This window comes from Dryobates pubescens, chromosome 10 (assembly GCF_014839835.1).
Source record: "Dryobates pubescens isolate bDryPub1 chromosome 10, bDryPub1.pri, whole genome shotgun sequence".
Lineage (NCBI taxonomy): Eukaryota > Metazoa > Chordata > Aves > Piciformes > Picidae > Dryobates > Dryobates pubescens.
In genome coordinates, this window is record NC_071621.1 from 4,880,823 (window position 1) to 4,897,171 (window position 16,349).

Sequence of the window (16,349 nt, forward strand, 5' to 3'; positions counted from 1 at the left end):
CACAATCATGAGATATATTCCCCTTATAATTAGAAAGTAGGATATATTCTCCTAGGTATGTGGTTTGGAACATACCCATTTACCAGCCCAACTTTATACAGGGAGCAATGAAGTTTGTTTAAAGGAAATTACTCATGTAGGAAAAATGGGAGAACATAAAGGTCTACACCCCAGACTGGATGATTTGGATAAAATGCCAATGAGTGGGTACACTTTCTTTGATGCAGTACCGCCATGATCCATATTTCCTGATGAGATTACTGTGCCTTTATTAAACACACACACACACACACCCATTGTAGCCCTTTCATTCCATAAACAACAATTGCCATTACAACCTCTTGATGTTGGGGTGGAAAAAGAGCATGATTTAAAATCTGTAATTAAGATCTAAGTTTTAGTCTGTAGACAACAGCATATGGACCTGATTATTTGCTTCATGCTTTTTGCTAGGCCACTTCTGTTTATAGTTTGGATTCAAGGGAAATGAAAAGGTCTCTCTCACTTATTCATAAAATAACACATTTAAATAATTACCAGATAATAAGATGTGCTATTAAAGCAGGAGTGGCAGTGTGCTTTTAGGTCTGTGCAGCGTGGTCCATCAAACATGAAAGAAAATCTTCTGATTCTGTGGTGTTTGCTTTGCTGTGGAAAAACAACATCTGTTCAAAGGTAACTATTTATGATGTGATATGCCCTGATATTTTTTATAAAATATATACAATTTTCACATTTTGCTTCAAAGTGAGTGCAGAAGAAGCTGATGTGTGCTGTAAAATTACAGGCTGACAAAGAGATGGGAGCTCTTATGAAGCAGCACTATGTGGCTGTGCAGCTTATTGAAATTCAGATTTTCAGCCTTGTGTCACAAGGAAGTGGCGCTTAAGCTGCAGCATGGGCTGTTCAACCAGTTTTTTTCTCTGTCCTTGTGTGGCTGGTCAAGCTGTCAGCTCTTTTCAGTTAGTCTGAGAGTGTCAGGCTTAATAATGGCGATACTACATAAGATGGGCTCAAAAAAGAGACCTGTATGAGTGTTCTTACTGAATCCCTGTAGTGCAGCACAATCAACAGCTATGTTAAACTCTCTGAGTGACTACTCACTCGTTAAGTACCACCTGGCTAGAAGATTCCTGGAGTGCATGGAAGACAGCTTCCTGATGCAGCTGTTAGGTGAGCCTACAGGGGACAGGCTCTGCTTGACCTGCTGTTCTCCAATAGGGAAGGGCTAGTGGGAGATGTGACCGTGGGAGGCTGCCTAGGGTGCAGTGACCACGAGATAGTGAAGTTTTCAATATGCAGGGAGATAGGGAGCAGCACCAACAGAACCTTCACCTTGGACTTCTGGAGGGCAAACTTCAGCCTGTTTAAGAAACTTATTTGCAAAGTTCCCTGGGTAGCAGCCCTCAAGAACTGAGGGGTCCATGATGGTTGGAGCTACTTCAAACAGGAGCTCTTGAAGGCACAGGAACTGGCAGTTCCCATGTGCCGAAAGATGAGCCGTCGGGGAAGGTGACCGGCCTGGATGAGCAAGCAGCTCCTGGAGGAACTAAGGGAAAAAAAGAGGCTGTATCACCTTTGGAAGGAGGGGAAGGCTTCTCCTGATATGTTTAAGGAAGTTGTTAGATTATGTAGGAGAAAAATTAGAGGCAAAGGCCAAGTTAGAACTGAAGCTGGCCACCTCTGTGAAAGATAATAAAAAGCATTTTTACAAATATATTAACACTAAAAAGAAGGGCAAGAAGAACCTCCACTCCTTATTGGACCTGGAGGGGAACACTGTGACTGAAGATGAGGAAAAGGCTGAGGTTCTGAATACCTTCTTTGCCTCAATTTTTAACAGCAAGGCAGGAGGAGTTCAGGACAAGTGGCCTCCTGAGCTGGGTGATGGGGTCAGGGAGCAGTGTGATGCCCTGGAAATCCATGAGGAATTAGTTTGGGACCTGCTGAGCCACTTGGACTCTCACAAATCCATGGGACCAGGTGGGATCCATCCTAGGGTGCTGAGAGAGCTGGCAGATGAGCTGGCCAAGCCGCTCTCCATCATTTTCCTCCAGTCCTGGCTCACTGGAGAGGTCCCAGATGACTGGAAACTGGCCAATGTGGTCCCCATCCACAAGAAGGGCCGGATGGAGGAACCTGGAAACTCCAGGCCAGTCAGCCTGACCTCAGTGCCAGGGAAAATTATGGAACAGGTCATCTTGGGAGCAATCACAGCACACCCGCAGGATGGCCAAGGGATCAGGCCTAGCCAAAATACATTTAGGAAGGGCAGGTCTTCCCTGACCAACCTGATCTCCTTCTATGATCAGGTGACCTGCCTGGTGGATGTGGGGTAGGCGGTGGATGTAGTCTACCTGGACTTCAGCAAGACCTTTGACACCATCCCCCACAGTAAACTGCTGCCTAAGCTGTCAGCTCGTGGCTTGGACAGCAGCACTCTGTGCTGGGTTAGGAACTGGCTGGAGGGCCGAGCCCAGAGAGTGGTGGTTAATGGTGCCACATCCAGCTGGCAGCCAGTCACCAGTGGCGTCCCCCAGGGATCAGTGCTGGGCCCCATCCTGTTCAATATCTTTATTGATGATCTGGATGAGGAGATTGAGATAGTCATCAGCAAATTTACAGATGACACCAAGTTGGGAGCAGGTGTTGTTCTGTTAGAGGGCAGAAGGGCTCTGCAGAGGGACCTTGACCGACTGGACAGATGGGCGGAGTCCTACATGATGGCATTCAACAAATCTAAGTGCTGGGTTCTGCACTTTGGCCACAACAACCCCATGCAGAGCTATAGGCTGGGGTCAGAGTGGTGGAGAGCTCTCAAACAGAGAAGGACCTGGGGGTACTGTTTGACAGCCATATGAACCTGAGCCAGCATTGTGCCCAGGTGGCCAAGAATGCCAATGACATCCTGGCCTGCATTAGAAATAGTGTGGCCAGCAGGAGCAGGGAGGTCATTCTGCCCGTGTACTCAGGACTGGGTAGGCCACACCTTGAGTACTGTGTCCAGTTCTGGGCCCCTCATTTTAAGAAGGATATTGAGACACTTGAATGTGTCCAGAGAAGGGCAACGAGGCTGGTGAGAGGCCTTGAGCACAAGCCCTATGAGGAGGGGCTGAGGGATTGTTTAGCCTGGAGTAGAGGAGGCTCAGGGGAGACCACATTGCTCTCTACAACTTCCTAAAAGGTGGTTGTGGCCAGGAAGGGGTTGGTCTCTTCTCTCTGGCAAGCAGCACCAGAACAAGGGGACACAGTCTCAAGCTGCACCAGAGGAAGTTTAGGCTCAAGGTGAGGAGAAAGTTCTTCCCTGAGAGAGTCGTTCGCCATTGGAATGTGCTGCCCAGGGAGGTGGTGGAGTCACCATCCCTGGAGGTGTTCAAGAGGGGATTGGACGTGGCACTTGGTGCCATGGTCTAGTCATGAGGTGCTGGGTGACAGCTTGGACTTGATGATCTGTGAGGTCTCTTCCAACCTTGGTGATACTGTGATACTGTGATGCCTGCTCTGGCTCTTGTGTTCATTGTCGCCTTTTGAAAATACGTTGCTGTGATTTGGCTTTTAAAATAAATTCCTCAGGAATTAAAAAATGCATTGATGACAGGCAAATATTATGCAGTGGAAGTGGGACTGTTTTGTTTTTGTAACCCATTCAAATTTTCTTTCAGTTAGGATGGCCACCTTTCAGATGTTAGATAGTATTTTCCCATAATACTCATAGTTGTCGTCCCCCTTGTGAAAACAAAGACAGACTCTTGTAAAAGCAGTCTGAATTTCCCTCCTCCTAACCATGAGACAAGAATTCATAGAAAGGCATGTTTTTATTGATTTTTGATCCTGAAAGGATTGCAGGTGTAAAAAGTAAAAATTATTACCCTCAGTGGGATGGGAAGGGAATGATAATTGCTGATGCAAATAATGGAAAAACACATACTGAAAACAAGTAGTTTGGGCACTGCTAACAGACATGTGAAATGTGGCAGCAATGTTTGAGAAGTGAACCCAAGAAGCTGAGTAATGGGTTGCTGGCTCTTCTCCAGCTCTGGTCTACTGTTGCTTTAGCATTTCAACCAGTTCACATATGTCCTCTTATCAAAGTGCAATCACACCCTTGGATGATAGCACTGACACGCCTACAGGTGATAGCAGCCCTGGTATTTGGAGTGAGATAATTTTTGACACCCAGCAACAGATTTTTTTTCTCTGATATATCCTTGCTGATATGATGAGTGCCTCAGCACATACACAGAAATCTTATCTTAAAATGTGGACAGAAATAATTTTACTCCCAAAAGAAGTACAATAAAGATGCTCTCATAAAATTGGAGAGAAATACAGCATTATATTCAGAAATATACCGGAAGATACAGAATACATGAATCCTCAACACCTAATACATATACAGGATACATGAAAAAAAAACCCAAAACCTTCCCCCAACCAGACTAAACCACAAATCCTGGTGCTTGTTGTCTCCCCTCTCTTGTTGCCTCCCTTCCATTAGGCCTAAGCAGGCCAAGATTGTGTAAGGAAAATTAGTTAGGCCTCCAAAAGCCACAAACAGACCTACTCCTCCATTGTTACCAGATAAGGGACTCCCTCTGGAGAGTTGAAAGGAGGGAGAAAAGAAACTGAGTTGGCCTTGCTGCCAGCTTACAAAGAGATAGCAAAATCATGGGATTAAATAAAAAAATTACCATTTTCTGGTCCATTCCTGGACCTTTCTGATCCTCCTGAAGGACTCAGGAGGACTCCTGAGGTCCTTCTGAAGGACTCAGGGCTAGTTATTTAAGCAACTAATTCGGAGAGTACACTGGGTAGCAGCCCTTAAGAACAAGGGGGTCCAGGATCATAGAATAGAATAGCATAGCATAGCATAGCATAGCATAGCATAAAATAGAATAGAATAGAATAGAATAGACCAGGTAGGAAAAGACCTTCAAGATCGTAAAGTCCAACCCATCACCCAACACTATCCAATCAACTAAACCATGGCACCAAGTGCCTCATCCAGTCCCCTCTAAAATACCTCTAGTGATGGTGACTCCACCACCTCCCTGGGCAGCCCATTCCAATGGCAAATCACTTTCTCTGCAAAGAATTTCTTCCTAACATTCAGCCTAAACCTCCTCTGGCACAGCTTGAGACTGCATCCTCTTGTTCTGGTGCTGGTTGCCTGGGAGAAGAGACCAACCCCCACCTGGCTACAACTGCCTTTTGGGTAGTTGTAGAGAGCAGTAAGGTCTCCCCTGAGCTTCCTCTTCACCAGGCTAAGCAACCTCAGCTCTCTCAGCCTCTCTTCATAGGGCTTGTGCTCCAAACCCCTCACCAGATTTGTTGCCCTTCTCTGGACACGTTCAAGTGTCTCGATGTCCTTCCTAAACTGAGGGGCCCAGAACCGGACACAGTACTCGAGGTGTGGCCTAACCAGTGCAGTGTACAGGGGCAGAATGACTTCCCTGCTCCTGCTGGACACACTGTACCTAATGCAGGCCAGGATGCCATTGGCCGCCTTGGCCACCTGGACACACTGCAGGCTCATGTTCAGCCTACTATCAACCACTCCCCCTAGGTCCCTTTCTGCCTGGCTGCTCTCCAGCCACTCCAACCCCAGCCTGTAGCACTGCATGGGGTTGCTGTGGCCAATGTGCAGAACCCGGCACTTGGATGTGTTCAATCTCATGCCATTGGACTCTGCCCATCTGGCCAGCCTGTCGAGGTCCCTCTGCAGAGCTCTCCTACCCTCTAACAGTGCAACACCTGCCCTCAGCATGGTGTTGTCTGCAAATTTACAGATGATGGACTCAATACTCATGTCCAGATGATCAATAAAGATATTGAACAGGCAACTCAAGATACGCTTAAGGACGTTGTTAGATCATGTAGGAGAAAAATTAGAGAGGCAAAAGCCCAGTTACAACTCAAGCTGGCCACTGCTGTGAAAGACAATAAAAAACATTTTTCTAAATCTATTAATGCGAAAAAGAGAGGCAAGAAGAACCTCCACTCCTTGTTGGACCTGGAGCGGAACATTGTAAGTAAAGATGATGAAAAGGCTGAAGTACTAAACATCTTCTTTGCTTCCACTTTCAACAAAAAGGCAGGAGGACTCCAGGATAACTGGCCTCCTGAACTGGTAGATGGGGTCAGGGAGCAGTATAATCCCCCTGAAGTCCACGAGGAAGTAGTTAAGGACTTGCTGAGCCACTTGGATACTCACAAGTCCATGGGACCGGATGGGATCCATCCTAGAGTGCTGAGAGAGCTGGCAGATGAGCTGGCCAAGCCGCTCTCCATCATTTTCCTCCAGTCCTGGCTCACTGGAGAGGTCCCAGATGACTGGAAACTGGCCAGTGTGTCCCCATCCACAAGAAGGGCCAGATGGAGGAACCTGGAAACTCCAGGCCAGTCAGCCTGACCTCAGTGCCAGGGAAAATTATGGAACAGGTCATCTTGGGGGCAATCACAGTGCACCTGCAGGATGGCCAAGGGATCAGGCCTAGCCAAAATACATTTAGGAAGGGCAGGTCTTGCCTGACCAACCTGATCTCCTTCTATGGTCAGGTGACCTGCTTGGTGGATGTGGGAAGGCCTGTCGATGTGGTCTACCTGGACTTCAGCAAGGCCTTTGACACTGTCCCCCACAGCAAACTCCTGGCCAACCTGTCAGCTCGTGGCTTGGACAGCAGCACTCTGTGCTGGGTTAGGAACTGGCTGCAGGGCCAAGCCCAGAGTGGTGGTGAATGGTGCCACATGCAGCTGGCAGCCAGGCACCAGTGGTGTCTCCCAGGGATCAGAGTCCACCATTAGTAAGTTTGCAGATGACACCAAGTTGGGAGCAGATGTTGATCTGTTAGAGGATAGAAGGGTTCTCCAGAGGGACCTTGACAGGCTGGACAGATGGGCAGAGTCCAACATGATGACATTCAACAAGTCCAAGTGCCAGGTGCTGCACATTGGCCACAACAACCCCATGCAGTGCTACAGGCTGGGGTTGGAGTGGCTGGAGAGCAGCCAGGTGGAAAGGGACCTGGGGGTACTGTTTGATAGACATATGAACATGAGCCAGCAGTGTGCCCAGGTGGCCAAGAAGGCAAATGGCATCCTGGCCTGCATTAGAAATAGTGTGGCCAGCAGGAGCAGGAAAGTCATTCTGTCCCTGTACTCAGGACTGGGTAGGCCACACCTTGAGTTCTATGTATTCTATGTATACCGAACCCAACTACCTGAAAGGCAGTTGTAGACAGGAGGGGGTTGGTCGCTTCTCCCAGGCAGCCAGCACCAGAACAAGAGGACACAGTCTCAACCTGCACCAGAGGAAGTTTAGGCTTGAGGTAAGGAGAAAGTTCTTCCCTGGAAGAGTGATTGCCTGTTGGAATGGGCTGCCCAGGCAGGTGGTGGAGTCACTGTTCCTGGAGGTGTTCAAAAAAGTATTAGCCATGGCACTTGAAGCCATGGTTTAATTAGTCATGAGGTGCTGGGTGATAGGTTGGACTTGATGATCTCAGAGGTCTTTTCCAACCTTATTGATTCTGTGATTCTGTGATTCTATTATTCTATGACTCAGTTTTTTCTTAAAGGCCTCAAAGTACCACTGCAGGCACCTCACATGGAGCAACAGTGAGGACTGGGGTTTGATGGAGCAGTATAACAAAAACAGCACAGTGAGGATCCTGAGAGGATGGAGCTAGGCTCTTCTCGGTAGTTCCCAATGACAGGACAAGGGGCAATGCATGGAAGTTGAGACATAGGAAGTTTCATGTAAATATGAGGAATATTTTCACTGTGAGGGTGATGGAGCACTGGAAAAGGCTGCCCAGGGAGGTTGTGGAGTGTCCCTCTCTGGAGATACTGAAAAGTTGACTGGATGCATTCCTGTGTGATTCCTGCTCTGGCAGAGGGGTTGGACTAGATGATCTTTAGAGGTCCCTTCCAGCCCCTGAAATTCTGTGATTCTGTGATTCTGTGATTTTCATCTTTCTCATTCTGTCTATTCACTCCAGTGAAAACTACCCAATGGAGCACATTTAATGCATCTTGTGGTCCTTGGTTATGCCACACTTTTGCTGAGATGTGTCCATCAAGGGAGTCTAGCCAAATAACTGATGATAGTCAGACAAAAAAAGAAATGCTAGATGATAAGAGCAGTAATGTGATCTGGCCTGGCCATGGTGGCACAGTAGTTTCTACAGACTAGCACAGATGATTACATCTTAGATTAAGAATTAAGGATTCATATAAAAGGCATATAGGAATTCTTACCATAAGGATTTAGATCAGCTTTTCACCAACATGACCAAGCTTTTTTCACATCATGTCTTTATTAGGACTGAGAAGAAGTTCCTGTAAACGTCCCTTGAAATATGACAAGTAACTTGATGATAAAATCTAGTGGCTCTTCCCATAGATTTAGAATAATTAATTTTGCTTTCCAAAGTGGATTAAATAGTTTCCACCATCATAAGACTGTGTCCAAAGCCTACAAGTGGCTTTCAGCAATGACGCCTTCCCCAAAGCAGGGCCTGAACTCGCACTAAATTAACACATGTATAAAGCAAGAATGGTTAGGCTGACCATCCTTGTAATTAAAATGATAGCATGTATGAAAATTGGCTTGCCCGTGTTCAGATGGCTTAAACAGTAATATACCACAGAAGGGATTCATCCAGAACAAGAAAATCTGCATTCCAGTGATGAGAGACTGGGTGAATCATTGCTGTTGTGGGGCAGGCCAGCACAGTCCTACTGCTCGCCTGTTTCTAGGCTACTTTAGTTGCTGGAGACCTCCATAGCACTTCCCTATTTGTTAAAATGGAACTATGATAGTAATTTAAGGCAAGACTTTTTCACTGCCCATCACTGCAAGATCTCCTAGGAACTCCATTTAAATTGAGGGTGGTGGGAGGGTGAGAATCAGAAGCTACTGATTTCTTCCTGGTCAAACAGTGTGCTACAAGTTTCTGAAGTAATGCTAATGCACACCAGGTGCGCTTGGTTTCGTATCAAAAATGTTTTACACAATGTCTTGCTAAAAGAAAATTATGTTAGAGGATAGGAAATTGACTTGATGCGAAAGGAAAACATTTTCCCAAGCACCATTGATTCGTTGCAAAATACATTAAAATGTCATAGCAGTCTTCATTAATCCTTCATGAAAAAAAGGTAGGTAAGTATGCTGGTATGTGGATTTTGTATATTCAGGAATATGTTGGCTGAGGTTTATAAATTATTAATTTGTAATTATTAAAGCATGAGAACCAACATGAAAGCATGAGCATCTTTAAACTGAATCAGAATTTGTTTTTTACAATGTAATGAATGTATTTCATTATATGCCAATAACCAAGAAAAGCTTTAAAAATATGAAGTCAGTATTTGACTAAGGATTTCTTTGGAAAGAATGAATTCTCCTGGAAGTTCTCATTTTACAGCTTCCGTGAAAAAAAATTTATACTCAAGTTCAAGCTTGTATAATTTTAGGAGAGCAATGCTAAAGATAAAACAAGAAATTATATAAAAAAGTCCAACTAGGATTGCTATTATGAGCAATGATCCAAAAGATACATATCCCTTTAGAAACTGCGTAAGTACTTATCTCTTGAATGCTTCTTCTTGAATGCACTCTTGAATGCTTCTCATGAAAGCGTAGCAAACAAAAATAATGCCAGCAAGCATTTCTAAATAAACAAGTGTACTTTTCTAGGGGCTGGTGTTTAGATTTTTGGATTCCCCCCCCCGCCCCCAGTTTTTAATAATCCTATCCTAGAAATAAGCCAAGGCAAAGATCACTTACCTCTTACATGGACTAAAAGAAAGCTGAGGCACAAAAGAAGGATACTTCTGACTTTTCCCATGGTCCTCTATGCAGTGCCTTGTTGTTGCAACTACTGTGCCAAGGTTTGAGGGAGACACTTGGAATCAGCAGCTCTGTCTGACGAGTTCTCTGTCACACTCATGCACCACAGAAGAGAGAGAAGTCCCTAAAAACTTTTTATGCTACAAGATAAATAACAGCAAACAATCCCACTACAGCCAAGCTGTGATTAGCACCACAGAGGCCACCCACCACCTAAGAAATCTATTTATCTCCCTGGCAGGGTGCATGGAGAGCTGGGGAACCAGTGGCAGTACCCAATGAGGAAGGAGCCAGTGTGCTCTGAACCCACCTCCTTCCCGGAGGGAAAGCCAACCTGTTTGGCATCTTCACCTTCAAAGCAAGGTGTGGTGCTGTGAGAGTTCAACTAGCTTCTGGGAGAAGCTGAAGCTGAAGTGTGCTGGGAAAAAAGTTCTCTTAGATATACTCTGTCCTTAAAGCACTGCTTCCCTGTTTAGTTTTTAGCTAGGCAGTAATTGCTGATAAATGCAATCACACCTAGAGTCCTAACAGCTAACTGAAACCACTGTGATAGAGAATTGGAGGCCAAGAATCTGCAACACTTGGGAGTTGTCTGCATAGTGCTGACAAAACTCCCTAATTTTATAAACTTAAGATGTGATGTCAGACTACTGAACTGAATGAATCACTCTCTGCATCCTAGCATATGCTCTCTTCACAAGGAAAAGGTCTGTCATGATTTTTTCCCTATTGATCTATATATATTTTTAAATATTAATATCCCTGCATATCCTACATGGAGAGAAATTTCACATAGTGCTGAGCCTGAGAACACTTAAGGTTTGGAAAATGAACAAAACTCATGCATTCATCCATCAAGGAATATACTCTAAAATTACTGATCTGATCTAAATAAGAGCTTTGTCATAGCCTCTTTCCAGCAAATTCATATGACAGTGTACTTGTCTCTGGACCTGGACTACCACCATCAAGTGGTGCCTGGTGCCAGCAAAGAGTCTGGTGTGTGTCCTCCCTTTTGCTGGGGGGTAAGCTGAGGGCATTTTTTGTCAGCATTGTTTAACTAGGGCAGCATGTATGTCAGGAACCTGCTCCCATGAATGGCCTACTCATGGTGTTGCTGGGTGATTGATGTAGGGCACAGGCTAGCCCCAGCTGCATTTCTGTTGTTACCAAGAACATCCAATACAGTGTGCGCACTGACATCACACTTTTATTCTAACTACAAAAAGCAGATGCAACAACAAAACTGTACTGATAGAACCCAGTGATGTTGATTCTTCAAGAAGTCTGATGTTCAAGTAGGTCAGTCCTCCCTGTCCACCCTCAGATTTGAACCAGCAGAACAGTATGTAGTAGCCTGGCTTATTGCAGCACGTGGCTTAACTATCTTTAAGCTAGCAATAGAAGCTCTAAAGCTCAATGTATGTATCATCATTCTCCCTGTCAAGGCCAATTGTTCAATCTCAGAAAAGTTAAGAACATGTAACTGAAGCAGGTAAGTGTGCTAATCTGCCTATCAGTGATGAATTCGCCTGAAGGAAACTGAAAAGCTAGCAGAGCTCTGTGCTAGTCCAAGGCAAGTCCAAGCAGCTCAAAAATGTTCAGCTGCTTTACTTCAAAAGTTTTTCAGGAAAGTGAAGGCTTCCCAAAATACTTTACCTTGTTGTCTGATGACATTGAGATACCAAACATTCTCAGATTAAGTTTGACAATGAGGCACCCCTTGCCTAGCTCTTCTGTAGCTACCAACTGCTCTCTTCAGTTAAATAAAATCAACATGAAGGCAGCACAGGAAGGAGTGTACACAGCGTTGGTGTTGGGATATCTTGAATACTTATCCCACCTCTGTCCTGGGGGCACTGCAGGAGCTTCTCAGCTCCCTCTGTGAAAGACATGTAACTGCTTGCCTAAGATGTCAAATAAATATTATAATTAGAAAAAAAACCAAAAAACCCCAAAATACAAGGTCTTATACCTTGACTGACCATGAACTGCAGTTTTATCCCTTTGAGAAAGCGTTGAACCATCTTCTTCTATTTAAAGAGCAAACGAAGTTCTGCCTAATATTCACCTGACAAGGTGGGTAACTTGTCTGTTTTGTAAAATTTGTTCTTTAAAACAAACAAAGAAAGAAACAAACAACAACCAAACATATATTTAGTGCATAGAAAGTGGGTGGAGAAAAACACCTAGTGTGACTGCCTATTCTCTGCACATATACTTTTAGTCCATCAGGCCTCTGTTAGATGAGCCAACCCAAATGAAAATGATAGGTACAACTCACCAGTTTCAGCCTCATCCTTCCTGTGGGCAGAGGTTAGACACTGCTGTCTTTTGGCAGGGGTGACCTGCTGTGTGAGTCTATTGGAGATGAAAGAACCAAATTATATGTTAGAGCTACTGTGGAAAGCCACTAATATCCTAGAGTATTCATCTTTTTTCATGAAAGTGGAAGTATTTTAATTAAAATACTGAAACTTCTGGCAATATTAGACATTAAATATAAGCCAAATACACAAGTGAATCATTGATACAATTTCTTGGCAATAGAGGAATACAAAGTGTGAGACGCTAACTAAGACTTCATTGGTCTTTCACAAGCAGATGGAGGAACATACACTTTAGTGTTTAAAGTACTCCAAATGCAGGTCTTGAAAAAACCACTGTGCATTTCCTCCATGTAAGTGCTTTTCCTATTTGCAATTATCTCTTCACTTTTCTTTTAATGTGCTTTTTTGTTCTGTGTCACATGAAAGATCAAAGAATCCCTCGTTTATGGAAAGGTTAAGGTTTGTTTCATAAACTTGCCAAGTTAAAAACACACAATTAATTAGATAGGGCCTAAAATAACTAGAAAACAAACAAACACCAAAATGCACAACTGGGAGTGTAACTCAGCCCAACATACACTAAAAGCTGATTGCACTACAAAGTTTTCCTTAGCATTCAGAATTTGGCACAGATGTTGAAATGAGCATGAGTAGGAGCCTCAGTAAAAACCTGCCAAATCTTATGCTTAAGAATTGCCTGCTTTCATTTCCATAGCCTGATGAATTAAGTAAGTTTAAGTAAGTTTAAGTAAGTTTAAGTAAGTTTAAGTTTAAGTAAGTCTGGATAAGTATTTGAAATGGACATCACATCTGAACACTGTCAAAACATTTTTCAAACAGCCCCTTCACTGATACGATGAACTAAACTCACATCTCAGCTTCCTTTGAAAAGCTAAACTGACAGGAAGATCCTGCTTCGTTTTTTTGCTCCTGTTACTGGAGGTAATTCCTCCTCCTCAAAGGAGGCAGACTGGAGAAAGAGAACTGAGGAGGGTTTGCTACAGGGCCAGGACAGAGCTCTTTGTTGCTATTCATTTAAACTTGGCTTAATGCTGCAAGTACCTCACCAGGAGTGAACTTGCAGTTTGGGCCTAGAAAGTACAGTAATTGTTCATTCCACTGTGCAGTCTGATTGAAACCTGCATGGAAACTAGAAGGTTTAATTCCCAAACTGAGATCTGAAAGTCACCGACAGCTTATAAGACAACAATGAGCTCATCTGTAGGAGATAACTACAAAAGTACTTCAGTAGGATAAAGAATAACTGCTGATGTTTCATGACTGGATGCATGTGAGAAATAATTATTTTGGATATGTAGCTATGGAATGCATGAGCAGGTTGAGCTAGGAAGGCAAAATATCAAAGTCTCAAAGGTTGGTGAGGCAAATAATGCTGTAGCAATTAATGCCCTGACAACTTAAAAAAGTAAGTGAACTTCTACATTTTATCCACACATAAGTAACAGAAATTCATAAATTGACAGTTTCTTGCTCACTACAGAGAACACCATGGAATTTCTAACCTTCTCTTTACCCTTTGCTTCCTAGGTGGCAGGAGACAGTCTCTCCTCTTTCTCTTAGAACTCCAGCCTGTGAAGCCATAAACAAAGCCAGAGAAGATGTGCTGCTGAAATCAGCATTCCCTCTTTAATTTTTAGATTTGCCTGCTTTGTGGAGTATAGCTGTGCCCAAATTTAATACAGCAATCTCTGCCTGTTTAGACTGAGAAAAATCAGTAAATTTGTTACTATTTAGTCACTTGGCTCCCATTATAATTGCCATCTCTTTTAGTTATGGTATCAGAAGGTAAGACAACAACACATGGCCCTGCAAAAGTATCGGCTTCTAAAGGCTCTGATAACTGGATGAGGAACACTCAGCGCAAAATCTCATGTCTGCCCTTCTATTGCCATGCATACTTTCAGTAGATTGTTACCAGATCTTGAGTACTGTGTCCAGTTCTGGGCCCCTCAGTTTAAGAAGGACATTGAAACACTTGAACGTGTCCAGAGAAGGGCAACAAGGCTGGGGAGAGGCCTTGAACACAAGCCCTATGAGGAGAGGCTGAGGGAGCTGGGGTTGTTTAGCCTGGAGAAGAGAAGGATCAGGGGTGACCTCATTGCCCTCTACAACTACCTGAAAGGTGGTTGTAGACAGGAAGGGGTTGGTCTCTTCTCCCAGGCAACCAGCACCAGAACAAGGGGACACAGTCTCAAGCTGTGCCAGGGGAGGTTTAGACTCGAGGTGAGGAGAAAGTTCTTCACTGAGTGAGTCATTCATCATTGGAATGTGCTGCCCAGGGAGGTGGTGGGGTCACCGTCCCTGGAGGTGTTCAAGGGGAGATTGGACGTGGCACTTGGTGCCATGGTCTAGTCGTGAGGTCGGTTGGGACAGGTTGGACTTGATGATCCTTGGGGTCTCTTCCAACCTTGGTTATACTGTGATACTGTGATCTAGGTGTTCTTCAAAAGCCTTGCTGACCTCCACACAGTCTTCTCTGCATTTTGCACTGGTAAGCAACCAGTGAAATCAGCTCACAGCTTCATTGCTACTGGCCAACATCCTTCAACATGATTTAAAAGTCTGTAAGAAATGGTCCTGAATTGCTGATGAAGCAATACAAACTCCCTTGAAGAGCACCAAGTTTTTATGTATTTCTGGAGCTACTAAGAAAGAAAAAAGCATCAACATTTTTTCATTTTGTTTTGTTTTTTTAATTTATTTTTAGAAAAATCACAATGTTGATAGGTTTTAATAAGCAATTTTTAGGTTTGCAAAAGCAGGATTCAAGAGTCTGGTTAGCTAAAAGGTAGTTTGAGCTTCCCCTTCCCCCTGTGCCTAACAAACACTGCCTTACTTCTGTTTTCTTGACACTTGGTATCGATAGGAGGTACCTGTTCATTCATTCAGGTAAGCAGTACATTTCATTTCTTCATGTTTACATAGATCACATGCTTATATAAAAAATCAATTTTCCACCCTCTAACACATTTAAAGGTTTTAGCACTTTTTATACTAAAAGCAGAAGTGGGACAAAAAGATATACAAAATACTAAAATACTAAAGTCTGTGTAAAGCTTTGTTGCAAGCTAAGAAACATGTACAAGAAATTCTTAAATGAATTATCCTTGGCATACATTCATATTTGAATGCACAGATATATTTACATGTTTAATATTCAAATTCATAATGACTTCTACAATGTTCTACAAAATGTCATCTCTCTGTGGAACTTTGCAGATGGCTGAAGCACATTAGTAAGACACATATTGTAAAATTGCCTTACAGTTGAGAACAATTCGAATGAAAGCCAAGAGAACTGGTCAGACCCTTCCAGACAGAACTAATCACTACTCCAGACTTAGTCCTTTAACTGTTATGAGCTGCAGTTTCCCATGCTTCAACAGATCCTTGAACCCTCTCTGTGTCTTTCAAGAGCCATGGCAGAGCTCACGAGCACTTGGCAGCTGAGGATACAATCCTAGGTCCTCTTTCTGATGACAATCTGTCACAACTCTGAAAGTATTCTTCATATGTATGGATGCTTGTGGAGTGAGGCTGGGTTGTTCTGGTCAGTCTTGCTACTGTGTACTTTTGAACTGTGGTACTGTTTCTGTCTTTTAAGTGCATAGGATAAGCCTTCTGTTATAAGCCTTCTGTTCTGTTATTTTCTGTTAAGTTTTTTATTAGGGAAGCCTTAATCCCCACTCCCCAGTACTTCATCCACAACTGTTTAGACAGCTGCCAAACATCAATCTCACCAGATGCACAAAATCCCATTATAGTTCCGATTTGAAAATCGGGTTGTTCCACATGTGACCAGCTCCGTACCTGCTAAGCAGAAAGAGCCAGAAAGGATGGAGGGTCTGTGTGCACTAGTTTTGAGTGTTTTGAATCTGTACCAGACAGAACCAATGAAAAAAAAAATTAAAAATAACCCAAAGCTGAATTGTTGTCTCTTGGATGCTCAAGAATGAGCATCTCTTCCCTCGTGGCTGACCCAAGCAGCTACAGAGTTTATTTTAGCAACACCCACACCCAGATCCATTATTCATGCACAGTGAGCCATTTGCTTTCAGGTGCCCACAACAAACACCCAGTTGTTTGGCTGGTACACTCACTGCGTACAGGACATTAAATAAATGTTTGCACTGCCAGAAAGCAATGCT